A 22,311-nucleotide genomic window follows, 5' to 3' on the forward strand; every position below is an offset into this window, starting at 1 on the left:
GGAACGATCGTGTTTCACCGTTCGAGTTCCAACCGTTTCGTTCCCGGGCGGTGCGCGGCTCGGCGGAGAGCTTGATATTAGTTTCAGAAAGAAAGGGTGGACCGGATGCGTTCCTCAAGATCGTTATCCCGATGAGATCACCGCGGAGGTAGCCTGGGCCCGGCTTTAAAGGCCGGCCTCCTTCGCTCGCTTTTGTTTTCCAGCTCGTTTCTATTAAAATCAGATGTCTCGAGTTTCGTATCTCTATCTGCGGAGCTGCTACGGACAGGTATAAATCGTCCTGCGACCGAGACACGAGGCCGGGAGACCTCTCTCTTCTGCGTTCCCAGGGAAAACGCGCGATAACCTTGTTCCTGAGAATCCAGAAATTTTTCATCCTGAACGTTACCCCTATCTGGAGTAGATGGTCAGTTGCACAGAGGACTCTCAGAGGTCAAGTTCGGAAGCTAGTTCCCGAGGAAACTCTGGCAACTTTCTAGGATCGATGAACGAGCCTAACTCGGATCCCGGAAATTTATCGGAGGACACGCTGGTTGAACCCTGAGCAAATCCTTCTCAACCCTACCGGCGAAAATTTCATAATTTAAGGGGTTACGCCACCCTGAGATTTAAAAAATATAGATTTTTTAAAAATTTTCCTTTAATTTAGAGTTCAGGGAATAATTTAAGTTACAGTTACAGATTAGAAGTTACCTAGTCGCACTTTTCCTTCTTTTGCATTTTACCGAAACTACATTTTTACAACTGGTATACAACTGGTAACGAATATCTCAGAAACTATACTTCCGATTTACTTCAAATTTGATACATATAATTCTAATAACATTATCTATCATGTAGCATAGGATTTTTTTTATACGATATCCCAATTGTTCATAACAATCGTTTAGAGTTTGATTTTTTTGGCAAAAATTGAATGTTCATTTTCACTTTCCTCGCATTCATACAAAAATGGTTTTTTCTTGAAAATCCCTATGCTTCGCGATAGATATTTTATCAAGGAACAATAAAATCATGAGTTTTTTATGATAGTTTCTGATAATCGTGGCCATCACAATCCGTTACACCGTCTGCGTGGGTCCTGACGGAGGAGTACTGCAGGACAACGGATAACTCTGCCATTTTTTAATATTTTTGTATGAAATTTACACAATATATCCTTTAATGTATGCCCTAAACATGTATAATAATAAATTAATTGTCACATTCATAGTTTCGTAGAAAAGAATTCGTAAACTTTGATATCATTTCTGCCGCCTCAGGGTGGCGTGACCCGTTAATAGATCTTCCAACAGCAATGGAAATTTCAATCGTGAACCGAGAATGCACACCCTATAATTAAGAAATCTTATTATTCTAAGAATAATTCTTAAGCTTCATTCTGGTACAGCACAATTACTAGCACGACAATTTTCTTCACGTCTGCAACGATTGGAACCACCTTGTCGTTTATAATTTCCGGGGTGTACCTCTTGCGTTTGGTGGGTCTTTCGGCAATGATGTGCCGCAGCCAAGGGACGACGTATGATGATCGTCATCGCGCAAAATCATCTCACGCTATTTCCGTCCGTCGATACGGCAATAGTGTCGTTGAATAATCCATCAGTGGTCAACAGCTTTTAAAGGCTGTGGTCTCTGCGTCGGACTGTTACTCCCGGACAAGATTACTTATAGGGCGATCCACGTACGCGAGCCGATCCGGACTATCGGTAACTGGTACCCTGTGTCGACGAGTCCTCCGTGTATGTAGCTACCCGTGTACCCGACCGGGAGAAGGTGTAATTTAACGGGAACGGCTGGATCGAACGCGAGTTACGTCAGTTCCCGTTTACGCCATTTCTCTCTTTCTCTCTCCCTCTCACCGTTTCTGTTCGTGTCGTCCCGGAACACGAGACTCGAGCGCGGATCGGCTCGTGCGGGATTCGGCCGATTTTCCGATGGAAAAACGACCGACCGGGAAAAAGTCCCCATGGTCCAGTTTGTTCCTGCCTTGTTTCGCCCCGAGCGGAATTAATCCTCTATCGGTTAATACTGCAGAGTGTCACGATTTCTGGGGGAAACGGCAAAAACCAAGGTGGCGCGACGCGGCGATGGAAGTAAATCGTGCATAACTGCATAGGGAAAAGTGTACTGAAAGTTGTACAGATTTGTAATAATACGGTACTACTTGGAACCCAAAAGATGTTCCTTATCGATCGACAGCGGATTTCATGCATTTATGACAAAAACGGGTGAGCACAATTTAAAAAAGTAAAAACATTATAAATCTATTAAACATTGAAGAACAAGATAAATTTCTATTTCACTCCAGATTGTTGCAATTCAGGTAGAAAAGTTTTATTTTGCATACAAATCCGCTGTCTACTTATCAAAGTTGAGGAATTCTGTCAGTTTCCGTGCCTTCACTGTGCATTGTTGTTGTTGTTGTATGCGTCAAATCTTGTAATCGAATTTTAAACCACTTCCCGATGAGCTAGAGACTTGAAACTTTAAACATAGCTCAGAACTGGATGGCAATGCAATATTAAAAAACAAAATTTAAAAAACTGTGCGTTCAGGAGAAAAAAAATAATTTTAATATTAACTGTCATACCTCGTTGCGCGACACTCGGTAGTACGTCATCGCGTTCAGCGATCCCCACTCCGCACTCCAGCGCTCCTTACTCCACTACGCGTTCCCACTTCGACTCATCCCCACTCCACTGACCCATTTCACACTGAAGGGGCTCAGCGTGGTTGTGGTGTTCCGTTCATTCAGTTCCATTTCGGACAATTTCGGACTCCATCAAGAGACCTCGTCTTTCGGAGTCATCCCCTCATTCTATCTAACGTATTCCCATAACTTGCGTTTCTATATCTTACTATTTCATACCAGTATTACTATATCTTGCGTTCCATTTAAAAAAGACTAAAAAGTAGAAAATAAAAAAATATATAAAAAAAACTTTCTAAAAGCCACGTTTATATTAAAATGCACTAAAAAGGAGAAAATTACTTTTTTTTTAGACATTAGTCACTATAAATAAAAGCGTGGAGCGCCCACGAAGATTACGTCAATATAGTTTAGCGCTCCGCGCTTTTATTTATAGTCACTAATGTCTAAAAAAATGATTTTCTCCTTTTTAATGCATTTTAATATAAGCGTGGTTTTTAAAAAGTTTTTTCTATATACTTTTTTAATACTCAAAAGGGGATTTGAAGTCCGATGCACTCTAGAGACCATTGCATTTTTGCTGGAACACCTCACTCGCTGTTATCATTATATGGCAAGGGGTTAAAATCGGTTTGAGAGAACATTTACCCTTTGACCAAAGGGTGCTTTCGCAATAGGAAAAAATCGAGAGAGGGGAGTGTCGCAATTTTGCCCGTTAATGCGCTAAATCCGTGGGAAGGATGAAATGGAAGTGAACGCTGACAAAGCATGGTCTCTGGCAGCGCAGCGAGTGGCCTCGCGGTGCACGAAGGGTTCTTCTCGATATTTTCCCCTTTCGTTAAAGCAGCAGAGGTACTTGTTGCTTCGAGAGGCATCGACTCGGAGAGCAACGGCGGTATCGTTCTCTCGAGTCGAGTCGGGAGAGGGAAACGCGAGCGAAAACAAGCAAGGCGAGAGGAGAAACGACAGCGCGCATAGCTCCGAGACACTCGACGATGCGAGGCACCCTGGAAAATTCAATGAAAAGAGTTAACCCCTTCGATCTTCATAATGCTCTCGGTCTGGCGTTGGAACTTAGAGCGTGGCTATAGGGGAGGGATGCTATTTCACTCGCTGTTGGCTAGATTGGGTTAACTGTCTGCCTCGTGGCATCTGAGGTTCTTCGGAATTTCGATGAAATTCGAAATAGAATTACGAGAACGTTTCGTGGAGAATTCGAGAGTATCTTTTTGCGAGAATGTGAATTCGATCCGTGTAACGGCGAACTGGAAGTGCAAAGCCTGTAAAAGTACAGCTTCGAAATAGGAAAGGGCTTTCTGCGAGATAAAAGTCCAATTTTCGAACCGCGGTGAAATGGTAGGATTTTGAATCATAGAACGAGACAGAAGCCGACCTCGAGCCTCGAAGTATCGCGTTAACCCCGAGAGCTGGTGCGAACCGGCCTTTACCTTCGTCGGGTTTCTTTCGAGCGCCTCGTCGCCATCGAAGATTGATCGTCGTCCTCCGCACACGGCATACGGAGACGTCCAAGGCTTTTTGCGAGCTCGCGACGTCCATTCGGGACGTTTATTGGACGTTCTTGCGCCGGACGCTCGAGGAGACGGGCGTAGGTGTCTGCCAGGATGCCAACCGATCCCCGATAAATCTCGCATTTTTCCACGTCCCACGGGAATTTTTATTTTCTCTGTGATCCACATCATATTCGACAAAATTCTACACCGTCAGTATCATGCTCTACACTGTTGGCCAAAATAATAGCACACGAGTGCTTTGCTTGTCACTAAATCTACCGGTCAAATAGATCGGTCTCCAATATTTTAATAAGACGAAAAAAATAAAAATAAAAACATAACACAATTTCCCAAAATATACCGTACTTTAATGAGATGCCAAGTATTTGGAGTTCGTGCACCGCGAAATCGATCCGGAAAATATACCGGAAGTCGTCGGATATGGAGAACGAAGCTCGCGGAATTATTGTCCGAAATTCGAGAGCACCGTGAATTTTTAATTCGTTGATCAAAAGAGACAACTGTGGACAAAGCGTCCCGCAGCGTTCATTAGTCCCGCGCCGCGCGCCGGTTGCTCGGCCGATGACGCAACATCAATTTCTCCCGGTGTGTTCCAGCCATTTCGTTGCCGACCCGTTTGTAATCCAATTTCAATTAAACGGGAATTTAATTTTCCGTTCGGCGACGGCGGAAACGTTCGACGCTTAAATAGTTCGGTCTGTTTGCCTGAGTTTTGGTCGGGTCTCGCTCGGAAAATCGCACAAAGCCGGAATTCCTTGGCGCGCACTACCCTCTCGCCCTCACTGCAACCCCTTTCGGACAATGTCGAAACGGTCCTCCATCGGTATCCCCTCTATTTCGAGCCAAGTCGATCGCTCTAATGCCCGAGAACCGTTCTCTCCACGAAGAGAGGACGGTGACAGCGGTCGTCTGACGCGAATTCTTCCGACGATTCAAACTCCCCTTTGCCCGGCAAACCGACGGAAAGCGGTTTCGAGGGTCACGCTAAGAGGATAGAAGCCACCCCCGTCGTTTCGACTCCTCGAGAACTTCTTCGCCCCGGAAAAATACCCGTGGCTTTTCCTCCGGAGAAAATGGTCGGCGATGCAGTATAGCATCGCTGTAATCAAAATCAAGCTGAGAAATCAACCGGAACGAAATCGTACATCAAGTTTTAGGGTGTCGTTGTGTAGAGTTCAATCTTCAAACCTATACAGATTCAGTCACGAGAAAAATTCTTCCGATACAGACAATTTTTATTTTGCGTCTCGAATCGGATTGTACGCGGAGAAACTTTATGTGGGTCAAAAGTGACCCGGTATTCGCCTGCTACGTCCCCGTTGTGCCCCGTTTTCGTACCATAAATCAGCCAAAAAAAATATCGTAGATCTATTTTTAAGGTGTCGTTGGAAAGAGAAAGTTTTAATCTTCAAATCTACGTTGAATTCAATGCAGAGAAAAATTTATCGATGTTTATTTATAAACGCTTCAAATCTTTATTTCTACGAGACTTTACGAGAAAGTGTAGATACGTTTGTCGGATCCACTTAGGCCGATACAAATCGTGTCGTACGTCCGATAGCCGACTGGATCGTCCAGAATTTTCGATTCCAGACTCCATAGGGCAAAAACGAAGCAGTGATTCAGCGACTTTTGGAACGAAGGTGCTCCCGCTAGCAGAGAATCGTCTCGGAGACGAATATCCTCCTCGCAGCTACTTCTCGTCTCGTTCGCAGTCTCGCGAGCCATCGAAAACGATTCGACCTTCCGAGAAGCGCGAGATGGAGAGGATGGGAGGAGGCGGTCGTGAACACACCAGTCCCGAAGCTCGCCGGGATTGGTTCGTGTGTAACGTTCACGGTTAGTTAGCCGCCACTTTCTGACGAATTTCGCAGACCGGCTGGCCGACGTTCGCCGCGAGAGAGCAACAAATAACAGAGCGCTTTTGTGGATTGTTGGAGCGATCGTTGCCACTGAAACGGGGCCCTGGAATGCCAGGCCCTCGCTGTCTAAGGATCGCCGGGAAAAAAGAGCGGACCTCCAACGGGAACTATTACAGAAAACGTTCGGGTTAATCCGGAGCAGTCTTTCGCTGGAAGATATCGGAAAATGCCGCCATTTTCTGAATAATAAGATTCTTAATTTAGTTTGGCTCCGAGGCACGGTACATACTGATGAAGACAGCCCCTCATTTCCTTATTTTCGAGCAGTAGGGAAATCGGAAATACATACTCTATAAAAAATATATAACTGGTGTAATTTTTATTATTTTCAGTTGTAAAAAATTTATGCACGTAAAGCAAGGGTTGAAGATAGAAATACAGACATCGTCTGACTGGTTTTTCGACTCGACAAACACGCCTGACAACATGGAAGGACGCCTTCGGATTGAATCTCGAAGTCATGCAGCCACCATCGATTTGCGAAATCGATACGGGGGCTGAAAAATCGGCAGGAAAATCTGCGCGAGCCCACCGGAGCCGGCAAGACGCAGTCAAATGGTTCTCGCCGGCAAATGAGAAACCGCCCCGAGGAAAATACCATGCAAATCCCGTATCCATTTTATCAAGAGCGTATCCAGGGGGCAAGAAGAATGCGGTTTCACGGTGCCCGCCCCTCTTTCCTCTCTTTTATTTGCTGCGCGGCGTCTTCCTCGCGGCTCGTTCCCGCCGCGTGACCCGCAAATGCAAATTCCCTATCGCATTTGTTCGAACCGCAGACCTTCGCCCTTCCTCCTCGTCCTCTTTACTCGTCTCGGCCCTTAGATCGGGGCGAGCGAGGCGGTTTCGAACGCCCACGCGACTTTCCTCTACTATGTTATTAATTTCCTATAAATATAGACATAAATGTAAACTTTTTTCTGCTTCGAAAAAACTGCGAATGACAAAATAATCGCTGTAACCGTAAACGAGGATGGGCAGTTATTGTTTCATAATTTTTTGAAGTTTCAAGTAAAAGAATGGAGCTCACTCGTGTAAAGACCGTGCAGATTCTAGTTTACCCCGCAGGATTTCCAACGAGTTCAGCGGCGCGTTCACTTCCGGCGCCGTGGAAATTAATTCCAGCAAGTTGCAACGCACTTTTCCGCTCAGCATCGCTCCCGGAAACCGGAACCGACCCGCGTGTTGCGAGGTTACGAGCGGCTTTACGAGCCACCGCGATCGTAATCGTTTTGATCCAGAGCGTAGAGGATCGAGCCAGCTTCGTCTGATTTCAAAAGTTGCTCCGTAGCTGCTGGAACTGCGAGACGGTCGGGTTTGATGGGCTCCTAGAGTATTATGGGTGCATATGAGATCGCCCTGGACAATTGTTCTCGCCGTTTTATTGCGGTCCGGGAATCATATTTTTGCATTTAGTGGTTTTCCAGGTGGATTGGTGACGTTGCAATTTGACACTGAGATTAACATTTCGTTCGGTAGTCTTGGTAAAAATAGTAATAATTGTTATTATTATTATTATTTGTTATGCACGGACCGAGGTCCATTTACAATAGAATAAAGACTTACAATAGAATAAAGACTTAACATAAATTACTAAGAAAGGACATACATAAAAGAAAGAAAAAAACTGTTGGTATAAAGGTACTGATATTATGAGTTAATCCTGCGTAATTTTTTTTTGAAAGTTTGTAACGACCCATTAAAATAGTTATAGAGTGTTGGAATTCGCAATAATTCGATTTATAGGATTTGTTAATCCATATGTGGATTTGCATTTACGTGTCTGAAAACCTGCTCGAGATCTCAAAGCACGTTCAGGTGCGTAAAAATTGATTTGCATAAGGAGAGAGGTACAATCTATATGGTTATTAATTAAATTAAAAATAAAGCTCTGGTCGGATACTCTTCTGCGAGCAGACAATGTTTCCAGGTTGACTATGGTTAATATTGTGGAGTAATCGTGATCAAAGATTGACATAGGATTATTAATCTTATGAGAACAAAACCTGAGAAATTTATGCTGCACTCTCTCCAGCATGATTTCATAATTTAAGCTATTCGGAGACCATAATATTCTGTTTAATGTTACGTAGCCTTTCATTAAGTGTGAAGATGTTCTTCTAGAAAATTCATAAATCGTTATAATGTTAACGAGTTGAAAATGATTTATTGTTTATTATCGTGTTACTTGGAACTGTCCCAGCTCGTTCTTGACAAAAATGTATAAAATCCGCGATATAATATAACAATTACAATGTAATGCTAAACCGCATATGTATTTTGTTAGTCGCGAGAACATAAGAAGCTGGCAATATAGTTCAAGAAGTATTCATCTGCGTCGCGTTTCGGTGTTTCTTCGGTCTGGTAGTGTCCCCAATGATTTATGAACGGTAGCGTACGCATCGTACGTGAGTACACACGCTCTGATATCCCTAAGGGCCCGGAAAGGGAATATCGGAACAGGGGAGAATAAATTATTCTCTCGCGAAGGAGGGCTTCGCGTTTCACGCAAACGCGATCGACTTCCGCTGGTCCGACTGCCTCTGCTACAATCATCGACCACGACTAATCGCTATTTATTGATCAAGCGAGACGCGATCGTTAACACGTTTCTTCTTGAGATGATTTCATAATTTTATCGAATGATTATTGCGCCGAAGGGGGGTAAATAAACTGTTAGTCATGAGATTCGTATCGACACACATTATCTTCGATGCACGGCTGACCCTTACCATTTATAGGGATCGAACAGTCACGAGTAGACGATCTAGAGTTTTAGAGTTTAGAGAATCTAGGTCTAGAAGCATCGAGACGCCGCTGGCGTCGCGCTGGAAATTGGAAAATATCGATTGTCGTGGGAGGCTCGCAATTAACGCAGCCTGTTGCGAACCCGTCGAGATTTTCGGAATTCCGCGAGTTCCGAATCGCTCGGCCACCCTCCCACGGTGACATTAGCAGATTTTCCGCAAGCGGAGCCGAGCGGATCCGCTGGAAAACTCGTTGATCCTTAACAGTCCCGCGAACTTGCTAATCCGTTACGAAGCCCGTTAACTAATCGAGTACGCCTGTAACAGTCGTTTCGACAAATTCCTAGGGCTGGTATTTCGGTTGCTCTTCATCGTGTAGCCGCGAAAGGGAGAGAGAGAGAAGGAGAGTTAGCAGTTTTGCCCTCCCCCTTAAGAAAGTTTTCCGCGGAATTCTCGATCGAGTTATTTCAACGGACCGACTCTCACGGAGGACGTCGGGAGCTCGGCCCGACCGGGGAAAACCGTCTTATCCTTCGCAGGAAACTTCCTGACAGGATCGCACGTGCGACGAACATTCAATTTCGGGTTTCGTCCGCGCGATGAGCAACGCGTGCCCCCGATTCCGAGGGCCCCATTTGCTCGCGGATCCAGAAATCGGAGATGTCCCTCGATCGCTTTCAACGCGACGGATTAACTCCAAGTTCGTCTAAACGCGAGCGATTCAGTAGACCGCAGATCTTCCTGCAAAATGTTCAGTCGTAAGGTGCAGGACGTTGTAGTCCTTCTTTCTTGATGGAAGACCCGCGAAAATCAAGAAAGTGGTCCAGAAATAATAATTTTTATTTAAAAAATGATGTAGGGTAAAGTACCCAAATATGAACCACTGTTGAGTAAACACGGTAAACTATTGTTTGAGGATTTTCTCACTAGAGTGCGACTTTTCCTTTGCAAGATATAAGGTAGTACTATAATAGGGGCTATACCACATTTGGGCACTTTACACTATGGAATACTATTAATTTCATTTATTACAATTTTCTCTCATAACATTTTTAGATATTAAAACTTTGCCTGCGTTACGCGATCCCGTGACTGTCAGGGGTAGTCGCTTTAGGGGTTGAAGAAGATTAAAACTTGTGCATGCACGTAGTATTTGTTTCTTTCTAAAGTTCTTTGTCCAATGATGTGGACAAGGTGGATTGAGAATAGTGTTTTAAACAAATGAACGCTGAAGCGTTCTTATTTCAGCGTTATTATTTCAATAATAAGACTTATATTGCTTAACAATATCAAGTATTAGGAAAAAAGCTATCGTCTTAACGTGAAAATGACGTGAATTCGCGCGAGGCGATAAATCCGGGAGTGCAGGACACAACTTAACGGGGGTGAGTCCGGGCCAAGTGCGGTGTGCCGACAGGGTCAACACCGTAGTTTGTGAGCGCAACCCTAAAAGTAGAGGGTGGAATGTAGCTGGTCGTTGCGCAGCTGCATAGGAGCAATTTTCAGATGACCCGATGGCATCATTGCGGTGTCCGACGTGGACGAGAAGCTATGGCAACCGAGGGTGCTGCTCCGCGGGCCATGGTTACCACGAGATACAGTTATCGCGCGCGTGGGCGATAGTTATGGGCAACGTGCGCGCGCGCAATTATGCAAATAGCCGGTAGAAATGTCAGGGTGTGTTTACTGGCGTCGCGGTCGCTGATTCTCTTGGTTAGAAGCTCTCCGTTTACCGGAGAGAGTGGGAGAAAAAAAAAGAGCGATAGAGAGGTGGACATGCGACAGTTGCCGTCGCTATTAATCGACGCCTCGCTTAATTACCGCGTCAACCGATTGTATTGAATTACTCGCTCAAGATAGCTGCCGCGCGAACCGATTACCCCGCGCAATTATCGGGCAACGTTTAATATTCTATAGATACCTCGAATTGGACCTTCTTCCGATAATATTGCGCTCAGTCGTCGACGCGAAATTATCGGCGCATTTTCCGGGAAATGATACTTGAGACGCGATAATCAATGACGAGTTTATCAGCACCGTTATAGATAGATGTGTGAGACGTCCATTATCTCACAATTCACAATACACTCTCACAAAAATCGACAAGCTAATAATCATATCGAAATTATTCTTAACACTACACCTATCTGCCAAGCACAAAACCTGAGGTCAACTCTGTTTTTTAAATGGAACGTAATGATTTTCTGTTAGCTTGTTGCATATGAAATGTCCGATTTTAGAATGCAAATGTTGCAATGCGTTTTGATCAAGAAATACTATTTACAGTTGACACATTGTATGTCACTTTGAGGTACAAAGCTTACGATCCTATCTTTTCAATTTTAATTTAGACATTTTACATTTAAATAGATTTTATTTCAACATCAAACAGTGCGATTGTCCCGTGCTGTTTTATAGACTGCAGATTTTACGCATTTATGGCATAAATTACAACGATTTAAGAATGCTAATCTATGTATTTCTCTCAGCTTGTTAAAATTATTAAAGTGAGAATAAACTATTTATGTGAACTCCAGTCACTTGCGATTAACAACGCACGATTGGTTGATAGTAAAAAGAACTACAAAATAGAGATGACAACAAGATTGTAAATAAAGCACGTGAGTGACCGAAAAATTCAATGTCTACCATAATACAATCAAGAAACGTGTAGTTCTTTGATCAATAAGAAATAGTTGCGGTTGTTTCACGTTACTGTTCAAAATCGGACATTTCATATGCAACGATCTAATATTTATATCTAATATTTTTTTTATAAAGGTCACTCAAAATCAACTGCAAAATAAATTGTCTCACAGCACTCTTCGGCGTCGAAACACGTCATTAGTGAACGCGTTAAAACATTCAGGGAATCATAAAAATTTGCTACTTGCGACGGACTACGAGTGGGGAAAATGGCCGCAACGGAACACGCGTCTAACTTTTTCCATTACTGGATTCGATTCGGCGTGCAAACATCCGCACATCGGATCCGATGCGGGTGAAACCGCAAGTCCGCGGACTACCCGCGTCCCAATATGCCTTTCGGCATTCGCAGACCGCGGCCACGGCATTCCGGAAACGGCGGGAAGTCCGTGAAACCGCACCCACCCGGAGGACGACGTTTCGCGATTTATCCGCAAACTTTCCGCATCCGTCGAACCCTGGCCGTTTCCGCGAACTGTCGGCTTTTCCGTTCTATGTAAAATATGCATATAAATATGAAAAAAATACAAATTTTCTGTGAATGTGTCTAGAACGATGCTATAGGAAGTAGAATTTATAAAAGAATTAATTTGAGCTCCAAGGAGGTTTTGAAATTTTGGTCCGAGTAATGATTTCTTTTGGAAATTGTTTTTAGAATTTCGTCGAGAATCTGCGGTTTGATGGAATCCACCATTTTCCAGAAATTCCGGATTAACTCCCGCTGAAGTCAGGAAGATATGTAGAAACCCTGTTTTCAGAATAAATATAGTACATTAACACGTCGACTCGCACGCTAGAACATATACGTCGCTTAATTTTCAACTTGCGCGTATACGTTGGCGCACGAGTCGCACCATCATCCACTGAAATGCGTACTTTGCCATTTCTATTATGCATACTGTATAAAATTGGGTCAAGCAATGATATTTAATATTATTAGACCGTGGAGCTCGTGCACCTGTGGAGTTTGTTGATGCATGAGCTCGAACGGAACGTTTAATAGAAATTAGTAATATTTTCACGTTGCTTCCGCCTGGAAAAGATGCACGAAGAAATTTACCTCTTACCCGTCCATATTTCGGAAAAATCAGCATGATGGAGACGTTCATAATTAATTTCATAAATTCCATCTTTGAACATGATGCACGGAAGTTGCTTTTGCAAATTGGTCTTCAAAAATCTAAAAAAAACTGTGTTTAATTGATATTGACAGTCCTTGCAAGCAGAAGATATTAAAATTTATTTTTCTTCATTACCGGTCTTAATTTAGATAGACTTTTTAAATTTCTTCGGCGTTCTAAATAGCACCAGCTCATTTTTTCCATGAATGCATAGATTGCAATATTTGGAAATCGTGACAGTCGGAAATAGAAGTACAGTGTTCCCGCGATTGATGTGACTTTCGGATATACGGATGATGTGAGTTTTTTATCCCCACTACTGGGGGGTACCCCCTTGCGCGGTCGATCGCGCTACGAAGAAATTAAGGTACATATTGGGGTGTTTAAATTCGGGTTTAGGATACTCGATGTATCATTTTTAGGTATGGAATAGCATTAGTACAATACAACTATCTCCCCGCTTAGCACCGTTGTTCACCTAGGATCGTCGTTTACACTTGGAAAAGTTATCCAAGAAATCTATGTTCGGCACACACGCGTAAAAAAACGTAGTGTACCATTTCGTTTCCCGAGACTCGATACCCCCCAGATTCTCACAACAATCGCAGGACCACTGTAGTGTGTTTGATTGTTTTATGTAGAAATACTGGTGGTGTTGGCTGTTACGGATTTTCTGGAAAATATGTGAAATTTCGGCGCAGCCGTATTCCAGCGGTTCACCGAATGGCACATTAAAGAAACCGCAAAGTTGGCGTTCATTTAGGCTCGGCAATGAACCCTCGAGATTACGGAGAAGCGGCGAGTTGTTCTACGAGCGGGTTCGTGGGGAGGAGATTACCGAGATGGACGTTGCGTGTAAATTGAGAACTCGAGGAACGCGCGAGATGAGCTCGCCAAGAGGCTCCAGGTGCTCTGCTCGCCTCGAGCTAGCAATCTTCTGATTTAGAAACGTGACATTTCGAGGCTGGCAATTTTTTTAATCGCCACCTTCCTTGTCTCAACCATCCATTTGCAAATGAGACGAACATCTCTTCAAAATACAAATTTTCATCCTCGTTAGAAACGGTTTTCTCGAAAGAAACATTACTTCCGATTTTACTGTGATTTCTAGGAAATTTTAAACACCTCTTTGAAGCAAACCTACTTCATTATTTAAAAGAACTGTTTCAGATGGTGGAGAACATTCTCGATCTTGTTAGGGGTAGTTTCTTCCAACCAAAATTTTCAATCTGGCCCCACTGTGATTTTTCTAACATGCTTTCTGCTACGAATCAAACATACTGTTAGTATCAGTTAGGATCAGAATCAGTCTTATTTTAAACAAACACAGACTTGTTAAATAATATTGCACAGCTTTATTATACGTACACACGTGTCGTGATTCAAGACAGAGAAGAGAGTGACGAGTAATAGAGTGTACAAAAGAATAGAAAGAGGGCGCGCGGACTGTTGAGTGGACGCGGTGAATTTAAAATATAGAATTTATTTCTAATACATACTTCGTTAATAAAAAAATATATAAAGAAAAACTTTTTAAAAACCACGCTTATATTAAAATACACTAAAAAGGAGAATTCCAACAAAAATGTTCATCCTGGCCCCAATTTGATTTTTCCGAGACGCTTTTTAAAAATGTTCCCACGGCAATAAACCGAAACAGAAATTGATCAAACAAACGGGCTCGAAAATTCTCGTCTACCTTCTGAAATTTTCGCCAACTTGAAGGGGCAGCAAAGCATAAAATCACCCCACCAGTGCATCTCTTTCAGCCGTCAACGCGTGAGAACCGTCATCAACTTCCGCTCGGGGTTTCTCGTGGTATATTCAAGAGGCCCCGGACGAATCGTCGAGGTTTGTTGCTCGTCCGCCGACAATTTCATAACGCCCGATGATCGTTCTTTCGGCTGACGAGCTGGATTACCCGCGCAATTTCTGCGACAGGTCCGCGGCGCAATTACCGTGGTCGGGAAATTTATCGTATGCGGGAATTTCATTGGCGCGGTCGGGGAATTTATTTCGAGCGGCGAGAACGCCAGGCTCTGACCCCTTGAATCTCGTCTGCCCCCCGCCATTCCGGCTGTCCTGAAACTCGATAACCGTCCGACGAATCTCGATTCCCTCGGAATTATGCTCGCGAGCGTCCACGGGAGTGCTTTGTCCTTATTTTCCGGCGTTTACGTGCCAGCACAGAGCGTTGAAAAACCTGTTTTGCAGACGAAAATTATGTGAAAAAATTTTTCCAGCTGAAGTCGAGGGAACAGAATTTGTTTTACATTGCACAAATTATGTAGAATTAGATAGAAGTGGAATATGAGTATATTATTAATTTTCACGAATATGCATAAAGATCCGCAGTCTAAAGGGTAACAAAAAGATATGTGTAAAGAAACGACAATACAAAGACAGAGGGAAGAGGACGAAATATTTTAAAAAGAAATGCATCATTGCATCAGCGATTGAATGACACAAAATAAAAGGATGAGGACACTAATTTGTAGAAGAATTCCTGCACGAAAACGTGAACACATTAAAGTTCGTGTACGAAAAGACTGTACTGATTAGGAGACGACCATTCAGCTTGTACTTTTTCTGTGTCCAAGTGATTAACAGTTCTGCAGCGTGTCTGCATAAGATGCATCGCGCATGCAACGTTCGTTTCTTGCCCTTTTATCGCCTCTGTCTCTCGCATCGGGTTCACTCCTTCAGCAAGTTCGTCCGTCAGCATAACGCTGCTTATCTCGGCTATTAAATTGCAGCATAAATTCCCCCCCCCCGTTAATTTCTCATTAGACGTAAAGAAGAAGTCCCCTTTGTTTCCAGAAATTCTCCTTATTAAACGTCGTTCCGGTGAAATTAAATTCCCGTCTAACAATGAGTCGCAACGGGAGTCGATCTCGGCTACAATTTTCGGTCGCGTCGTTATCGAGCTTCTGTAATAATGAATAAATACCGGCGGTATATCGATAACATCCAACAAAGCGCGAACTTGCGTTGCAAAACGAGATGTATATCAGTAACATAATCATAAATTCGTCGATTGTTGCACTCAACTTTAATCCTCTAGAGGTCACATTGTGAGAAATGCTGAGAAAATTCTCTGAAACGACTGAGGACCTGCCAATGTTGATTACGAACGATTATATCAGTGTTATCAGTTTCAACACACTTGGTGAGTCACGTTCCAAGCTCCCTTTCGCAGGGACTATCAGAACTTTCTTGCCAAAGACAAAAATTAGGGTACACTTCGAAATCCCCGTGTAATTAACGCTGGAACTCTAGAATGACATCTATGGCTTTCTTCTGCAATGATTAAAATTCCAGAAATATTTTCACGAGAGTGTAACGAATTATTACAAAATTGAACAAAGCCTGAATAAATGGAATTTCAGTTCATTGGTGCGCAATTCTACTGGTGACGTGTGTCAAATCAATCTGAACGAAATGGACCGCACGCGTCCCAACATGGTGATGGAAGACACTTTAATCAAGTTGCCCGCAAACTGGGACCAATTCGAAGGCGATATCTCTGGCAACCATAAACGAGCTCCGTTTTCGAGAGACGCGAGAGTTAGTTTAGGGAGGCGGCCTTAACGGCGCTATAAATCTCAATCGCGACCGGATCGCGGCTAATAAATTCTAATCCCGTAGCACGTATAGGCCGATGAATAGCCTATATAATAAATAATAAACAGCGGAGCTCGACGAATGGGTTGGAACACCCGCGTACGGTGTCGCGACGGAAAGCTGTCCGCAGTTTCGACGCGGCGAGTATAAATCGCTTTACGACCGTTTCTAAGCTTCCTGGCTGGTAAACGGTCGTTTGCTGGGAGACAATGAACGGGGGGAACCTGGAACCGCGTTACGACCGCTGAAACGACTTTCTGGTGCGTATGGTGCGTACAGAACCGATGGTGCTGGAAAATTGCTTGGCTCTTTGGTGAATGTTGTCTTTGTACCTGCAGGTCAATTGAATACGATTTTATCTGACGGTGTGTAATAATTATACTGCCGGTTGTTATGCGGAATAAAAACGATTTGCAATAATGGTAAGATAGAGGAGCTACCTAGACATTTATTTCGTTTACTTTTTTTGTACAAGCACGTTTCAAAAATTTGTTACATTTTTTAAACCTAGTTAAAGATAGGAGATTTCCGAAGATTATTTTTTGTAAATGAATATATACGAGCTTTTTTCCAAGCGGAGGTTAATTTGTTGTCCGGTCCAGAGAACGTCCAGGATAATTCCAGGGTGTCCAACCATGTTTAGGGGATTCGCCGGTCTCTAGAGTAGCCATGAATCTGCATCCCTAGAGCAGTATCCCTTCATCTCGAGCGGCAGACCAAAGTCCGTCGCGACTAGCTAGGATATTAGGATTAAAGACGAGGAAATTGGGGGGCAGCGCGGAGTACGCTGGACCGGAGACTACTCTAATTAGTCGACGGCTTCTCGTTGGTCCTAATATTGTCCGTAGACGACGGCGACGACGACGACGACCTTTCGGAGAACTGGCCTCCCCGAGGACAACCGACTCTAGAGAGAAGAAACGTTATCTCGTCGCGTGCTGTTCCTCTTGTCTGGTTTATGTGTGTTGCCATTATTTTCAATTCCGAGGTAATTGAACCGTCGTTATTCGGATTCCCGTTTGTCTTTACGCTCCCGTTGCTGCATTATCTTCGATTTTAATTTAGATGTCCTACTTTACTTCTACATACATTTCATGCAATTGCTAAGTAATGCATATATGTCACTTGGTTTACCGATTCTTTCTGTAACCTAGTTGGGATTTGTATATCTGGCCGAAGCCTCCATTAATACCACAGCCCATGAATATTTGACTTCGCTTTTTGCCGTTTGTTCATGGCTCGTCGCACCGCGCATCATCCCCAATAAAACAAAATCTCCAGCGCAACCCATCATCCGTGATCCCCAACCCAAAAAGCACCCGAAAGTCCGAGCTCTCCGCACTCCGCCAAAAACCCTAACGACCCTTCCTCCTGCTGTCATCTCCAATGTTCCCACACCACCGAGCAAAACCTAACGACAATCACCACGCTTCTTCCCCGAGGGGAAAAGGGCACTCATCTTCCTCCGATCCGGTGCGTTCTCCCGGATTTCCGACAGTGTCTGCTCCAGACGCGCGAACCCCTTCTTCCGGTGGTAATCGGTCGCCATAACGCCGACAGGTTTGCCAGGGTAGCAGGGTCGAAACGCGAGCGAACAATTCCGCCTCGCAATTACGCGGCCGTCACGATCCTCGCGCCGTCTGTCTGCAGCAGGAACAGGAACAGCAACAGCAGGAACAGGATGCAACAGCAGCAACAGCGTGCACCGGTTTATCTGGCCAGCAGCCCTCCGTCCCCCGGTTTCCGACCATTTCGTCTTCAGCATCTCCATCGTCGTCGCCGGGAATCCAATCTCGCGGGGCAGAGAAGAGCGTTGTTGCCGCCGCCGGTGGTATTTCCCGCGGGGACGGGACAAAAAGGGGGGGAACCCTACAGAGGAAAGTCGTGGAAAGTCGTTTCAGAACCGTCTCCCCTCTTCACCCCCCTCCACCCGTCGTGCCCCGCTACTCGCTGATGGCTGCAATCGTTTTCTTATGCGTCGCAACGTGTCCTGGAATTGCCTCGTCCCTCCGCCGACCCGCCGCCGGACATATTTCAGCGGTCTAATGAAAATTTGCTCGCGTTTTGCGTTCTCTCCCCCTTCGTCTTCTTCTTCATTCTGTTCCCCTCTTCTCTCCCCGCACGCGGAGTCGCCGCAGGAATTGCGCTCTCGTCTCTCTCGGAATTCACGGGAACGGCGAAAACCCGCGGAATTCTTTGCGGAATGTTTAACGCGACCATTCTCCGCGGCTCTGCGGTCGACTGCGATCCTTGTTGTCGCCTTCCACGATGTTCCGTGGGCTTGAAGAGCAGCGTCTGTTGTGCTTCATTCGGGTCCACTGTGGGGCGATGGTGTACATTGCAGTGATCGTCTTTTGGTGGCCTGGCAAGTTGATTTTGTGGCAGTTTCGGAGATTGGACAAATTGAGGGGAATACAGTTACCCCATCTCTGCAATTACTGGGTTAGTCACGTGATTCGGCCGAGGTGGAAGCGTGGGGGAATAGCGTCGTAGAAGGGGAACGGTGTAGTCACTACAGCCAGGGGCAATTGAGGGGAATACAGTTTACCCTCTCTCCGCCATTGCTGAGTTAGTCACAACGCAGACGTAGACTTATTGTCAGCTTCTCGAAATTATTAAGAGTCAAAATACATTTTTATTCAACTATTTATATTATGTATAGCTATATTCATTATACAGGTTGTCTCAGCTGAAGGAGGTCATCTAAATATCTCCCTTATTTTTAATGGCACAAAAAATATTTATGGCTTAATTTAAATGGTATCGAAGGAGGAATATCATAGGAGAACAATTTCTTTTGTCCAGTTATTTTTTCATAGTTTGTTTCAAGGTCATCGTTATTTTTTTATCGGGAAAACTTATATTTTTTTATTCCATCTTACAGCGGCTGGAAAAATACATTTGGATATGCTTAAGTCATTAACAAGATGGAATAAAAAAAATAAGTTTTCCCGATAAAAAATAACGATGACCGTGAAATAACTATGAAAAAATAACCGGACAAACAGATTGTTCTTCTATGATATTCCTCCTTCGATATCATTGAAATTATGCCATACATATGTTTTTTTGTGCCATTACAAATAAAGGAGATATTTATGTGGCCTCCTTCAGCTGAGACACCCTGTATACTAGCTATATTCATTATTGCAGCAGAACATTTTTATTTTGCATAAAGATCTATTAATAACGCTGCGAGAATTTTCTCGCCGAAGCATCACGGTTCCAACGGAACCGTTTAAACACGAAAGTCCAGAATTAATTTTCTACCCGATCATCATCGGCTCCATCAAACAACTTCGGGAAGCGTGTTGATTCAAGAATCCGCGGTATCAAGAGCACTCCGAATTTCCCGGCAGTATAAAGAAATCAACGGAGATTTTATTTAGCTACAATAAAGCTGGCTCGTTTCTTTTACTCGTGCATTTATGTCGGACGTTGCTTAAAAAGCGCTTTGTAATCCAGCCTCGGGTCCGAAGCGGTTCGAAAAGCGGACGAGATTGCGCGCGTCGTCTCTTCGCCGAGCCCGCGAGCACTTCCCTTGATTAATTAAAACAGACGAGCAACCAGAGTCTCTCTCCTGGAGCGGCGGCGACCTTTTGTCAGTTCCGATCGTCCGTCGAACGCCGATGCAATTAAGAATCTGCCGGAGGAACGTTCACGAGCCGGCCGACTGTTATCGGTTTTACCAAAGAGCTCGTGATGCATATACCGCGATATATTGGTTTTGCTTTTCAGCCGCGGATTTCTGTGCGTTTATTGCGGACACGATTCCTCCCTATCCTCCCCGATGTATCCGGGAATTCTGTTTCACGGGATTTAATCGGGCTCGCGTTCGAGATCAGCCTCTTTCTGACCCGCACGATATTGCCAACCAGGGAATCATGGTGTCTCCCCCTGCCTCTCTACCGGTGCTCAGAAATGGCTATAACCAAGAGTTTCAGTTGTTGCAACTTTTTCTTTTACACCTTTATTCAACCCACATCCCTGTAGTATTTTATAAAATTATTGCGAATCAGGCGAAAACTCGTCGAGGAATTACTAAATAATTTATTCCTATAAATTGAAGTTGTGTGGAAATTCCCTTTATCGAGGTCGTGGATTACGATTCATTCATATTACAAAATAAAAATTGTGTGCGGCTGTTACAAAGAAGAAGAGTTACATAGAAATGTCTTTCTGCTGATGATGTAAACATACAAGATTGTTGCTAATAAGATACACTGCAAGATACGCTTCAAAAACTGCCCCATGACTCGCTGTAATATTCCGACACTGTTTAAACAAATCAGAACTGGGGCATAACTGTTGATATTGATTTTTATAACTTGACTCTCTGCAATGTGTCGATTGTGCTAACTCAACTTGTAGATTCTAACGAACATTGACTCGAATAAAAATTGATGTTTATGTTCGGTAGAACAGTTTCAGTTACACAAATAACCAGCGCGGCAGTCAAACCGTTAACAAAGACGCGAGCACGAATGCTGCAGTTTTTCGCGGAACAGGAATGCAAATAGCACAGCTGTCGCCGGAGTGCAATTCGGGCTGCGTTTTCCGTCACCGAGGGAAAAAGGAGCGTTTGTGTCGCACGAGTACGAGCGGTTTTTGGCGATCGAAGACAGGGGGCGAAGGGACGAAGGACCAAGAGGGAGAATGAGTGGTCCTCGATTTATACGGGAGAGCGGTTCGCGGAGAGGCGATTTAACGCTGCTCGAGAATTTCGAGAATCCAGGCGGACAGGGGCGGCACGCGGCGTAAATAACGGGTCGCATGTGTCCCGGACTACGGGCCGTTCGAATGTTTTGCACCCTCCCCTGGTCGACCGCGAGATTTTATTGCCGTTCCGCCGCCGGGTTGCTTCGGAGCGTTAATACTTGCGCGTTACCGGCCTCCGCAATTTATTAATCCGGCGAACCCCGGGGCTGCGGCTGCCGCAATTGCACCTGGAAAACCGTGAAATACGGAGTCGCCTATGAATGAAAAACCTGAACCGAAATCCAACGCGTCACTCCCACCATCTCTATTTTCGCGGATGGGCACTTTCCGCGCCGCAGCTTCGAGATCGACAATGCTTTGCTCGCGTTGGAAATGGTCGACGCGGGAGAATCGACTCGTCAGATCGAGGTTCGACCGTTTTCCATTTATTCTACGCATTTTCCGAATGCCTATTTATATCCGCTTTGTTGGAGTGACGTGGAGTCGCACATACTTCGTGCGTTTGTTTCCGTATGATCTCATGCGTGCGCAGCAGAAGCAGGCTCAACACGCTTTATTGGTGACGAACGTGATTTTAAAAGCCTTTCTGATAATTACTTGAAGATGCTAATTCCTCGAGTTACACAGAAGTGACTTGCGTGATCTAGTTTAGTGACCTGTTCTAATCATTTTATTCACAGACAAGAAATGTCTACTAACTAATTCTTCCCCGCAGAACACCCTCTCCAACGAACCGCGGAGAGTAAAAGAAAATATTTGTGGGACCATTTGGAGCATTACTCTCCCGCAGGAATTTTTAAAATTGAGTCAGTAGACGCTTGGATCGATCGATGAAGTTTGTCGATCATATTTGCAAGCTCAGCTTTTCCATATGAAAACACCAGGTTAATTTCTTTCCATGGAAACAGCCCATTCAATTTCCTTCCATCGCGGAATTCAGATTACACGAATCCGTTGGTAAAGTGTACTTCTATCACAAAATTGCACGGACGGAAACACTGCGTGAATTTTACGCAGACTAAACGATTTTACTATCCAATTTTAAAGCCGTATTCACGCAGCCTGAAAATTTTCCGTGGGAAATTACTGTACGGTACTGCGGCGCGGTTCAGAACTGGCCGGTTTGGGTCAGCAAATTTTCCGGCCACGCGGTATTTTCCTATTAGATTCTGTAACCTATGCGGTAGGTTTCGAGTATGCTAGGAACCTATTTCACTTTCAATCCGATGGTGGTAGGGGAGAGGCGGCATGAAATTTTTGTATCCAATACGTAATTTAAAAAAAACAATT

At 44.3% G+C, this 22,311-nt stretch overlaps 1 protein-coding gene across 1 annotated transcript in view; it reads left to right on the forward strand.

The window, feature by feature from the left end:
* Nucleotides 1–22,311, forward strand: part of LOC143214553 (interleukin-1 receptor accessory protein-like 1-B) — a 187,021-nt gene that overhangs the window by 50,480 nt on the left and 114,230 nt on the right. The window lies entirely within an intron of this gene.

Source organism: Lasioglossum baleicum, chromosome 12 (assembly GCF_051020765.1).
Source record: "Lasioglossum baleicum chromosome 12, iyLasBale1, whole genome shotgun sequence".
NCBI lineage: Eukaryota > Metazoa > Arthropoda > Insecta > Hymenoptera > Halictidae > Lasioglossum > Lasioglossum baleicum.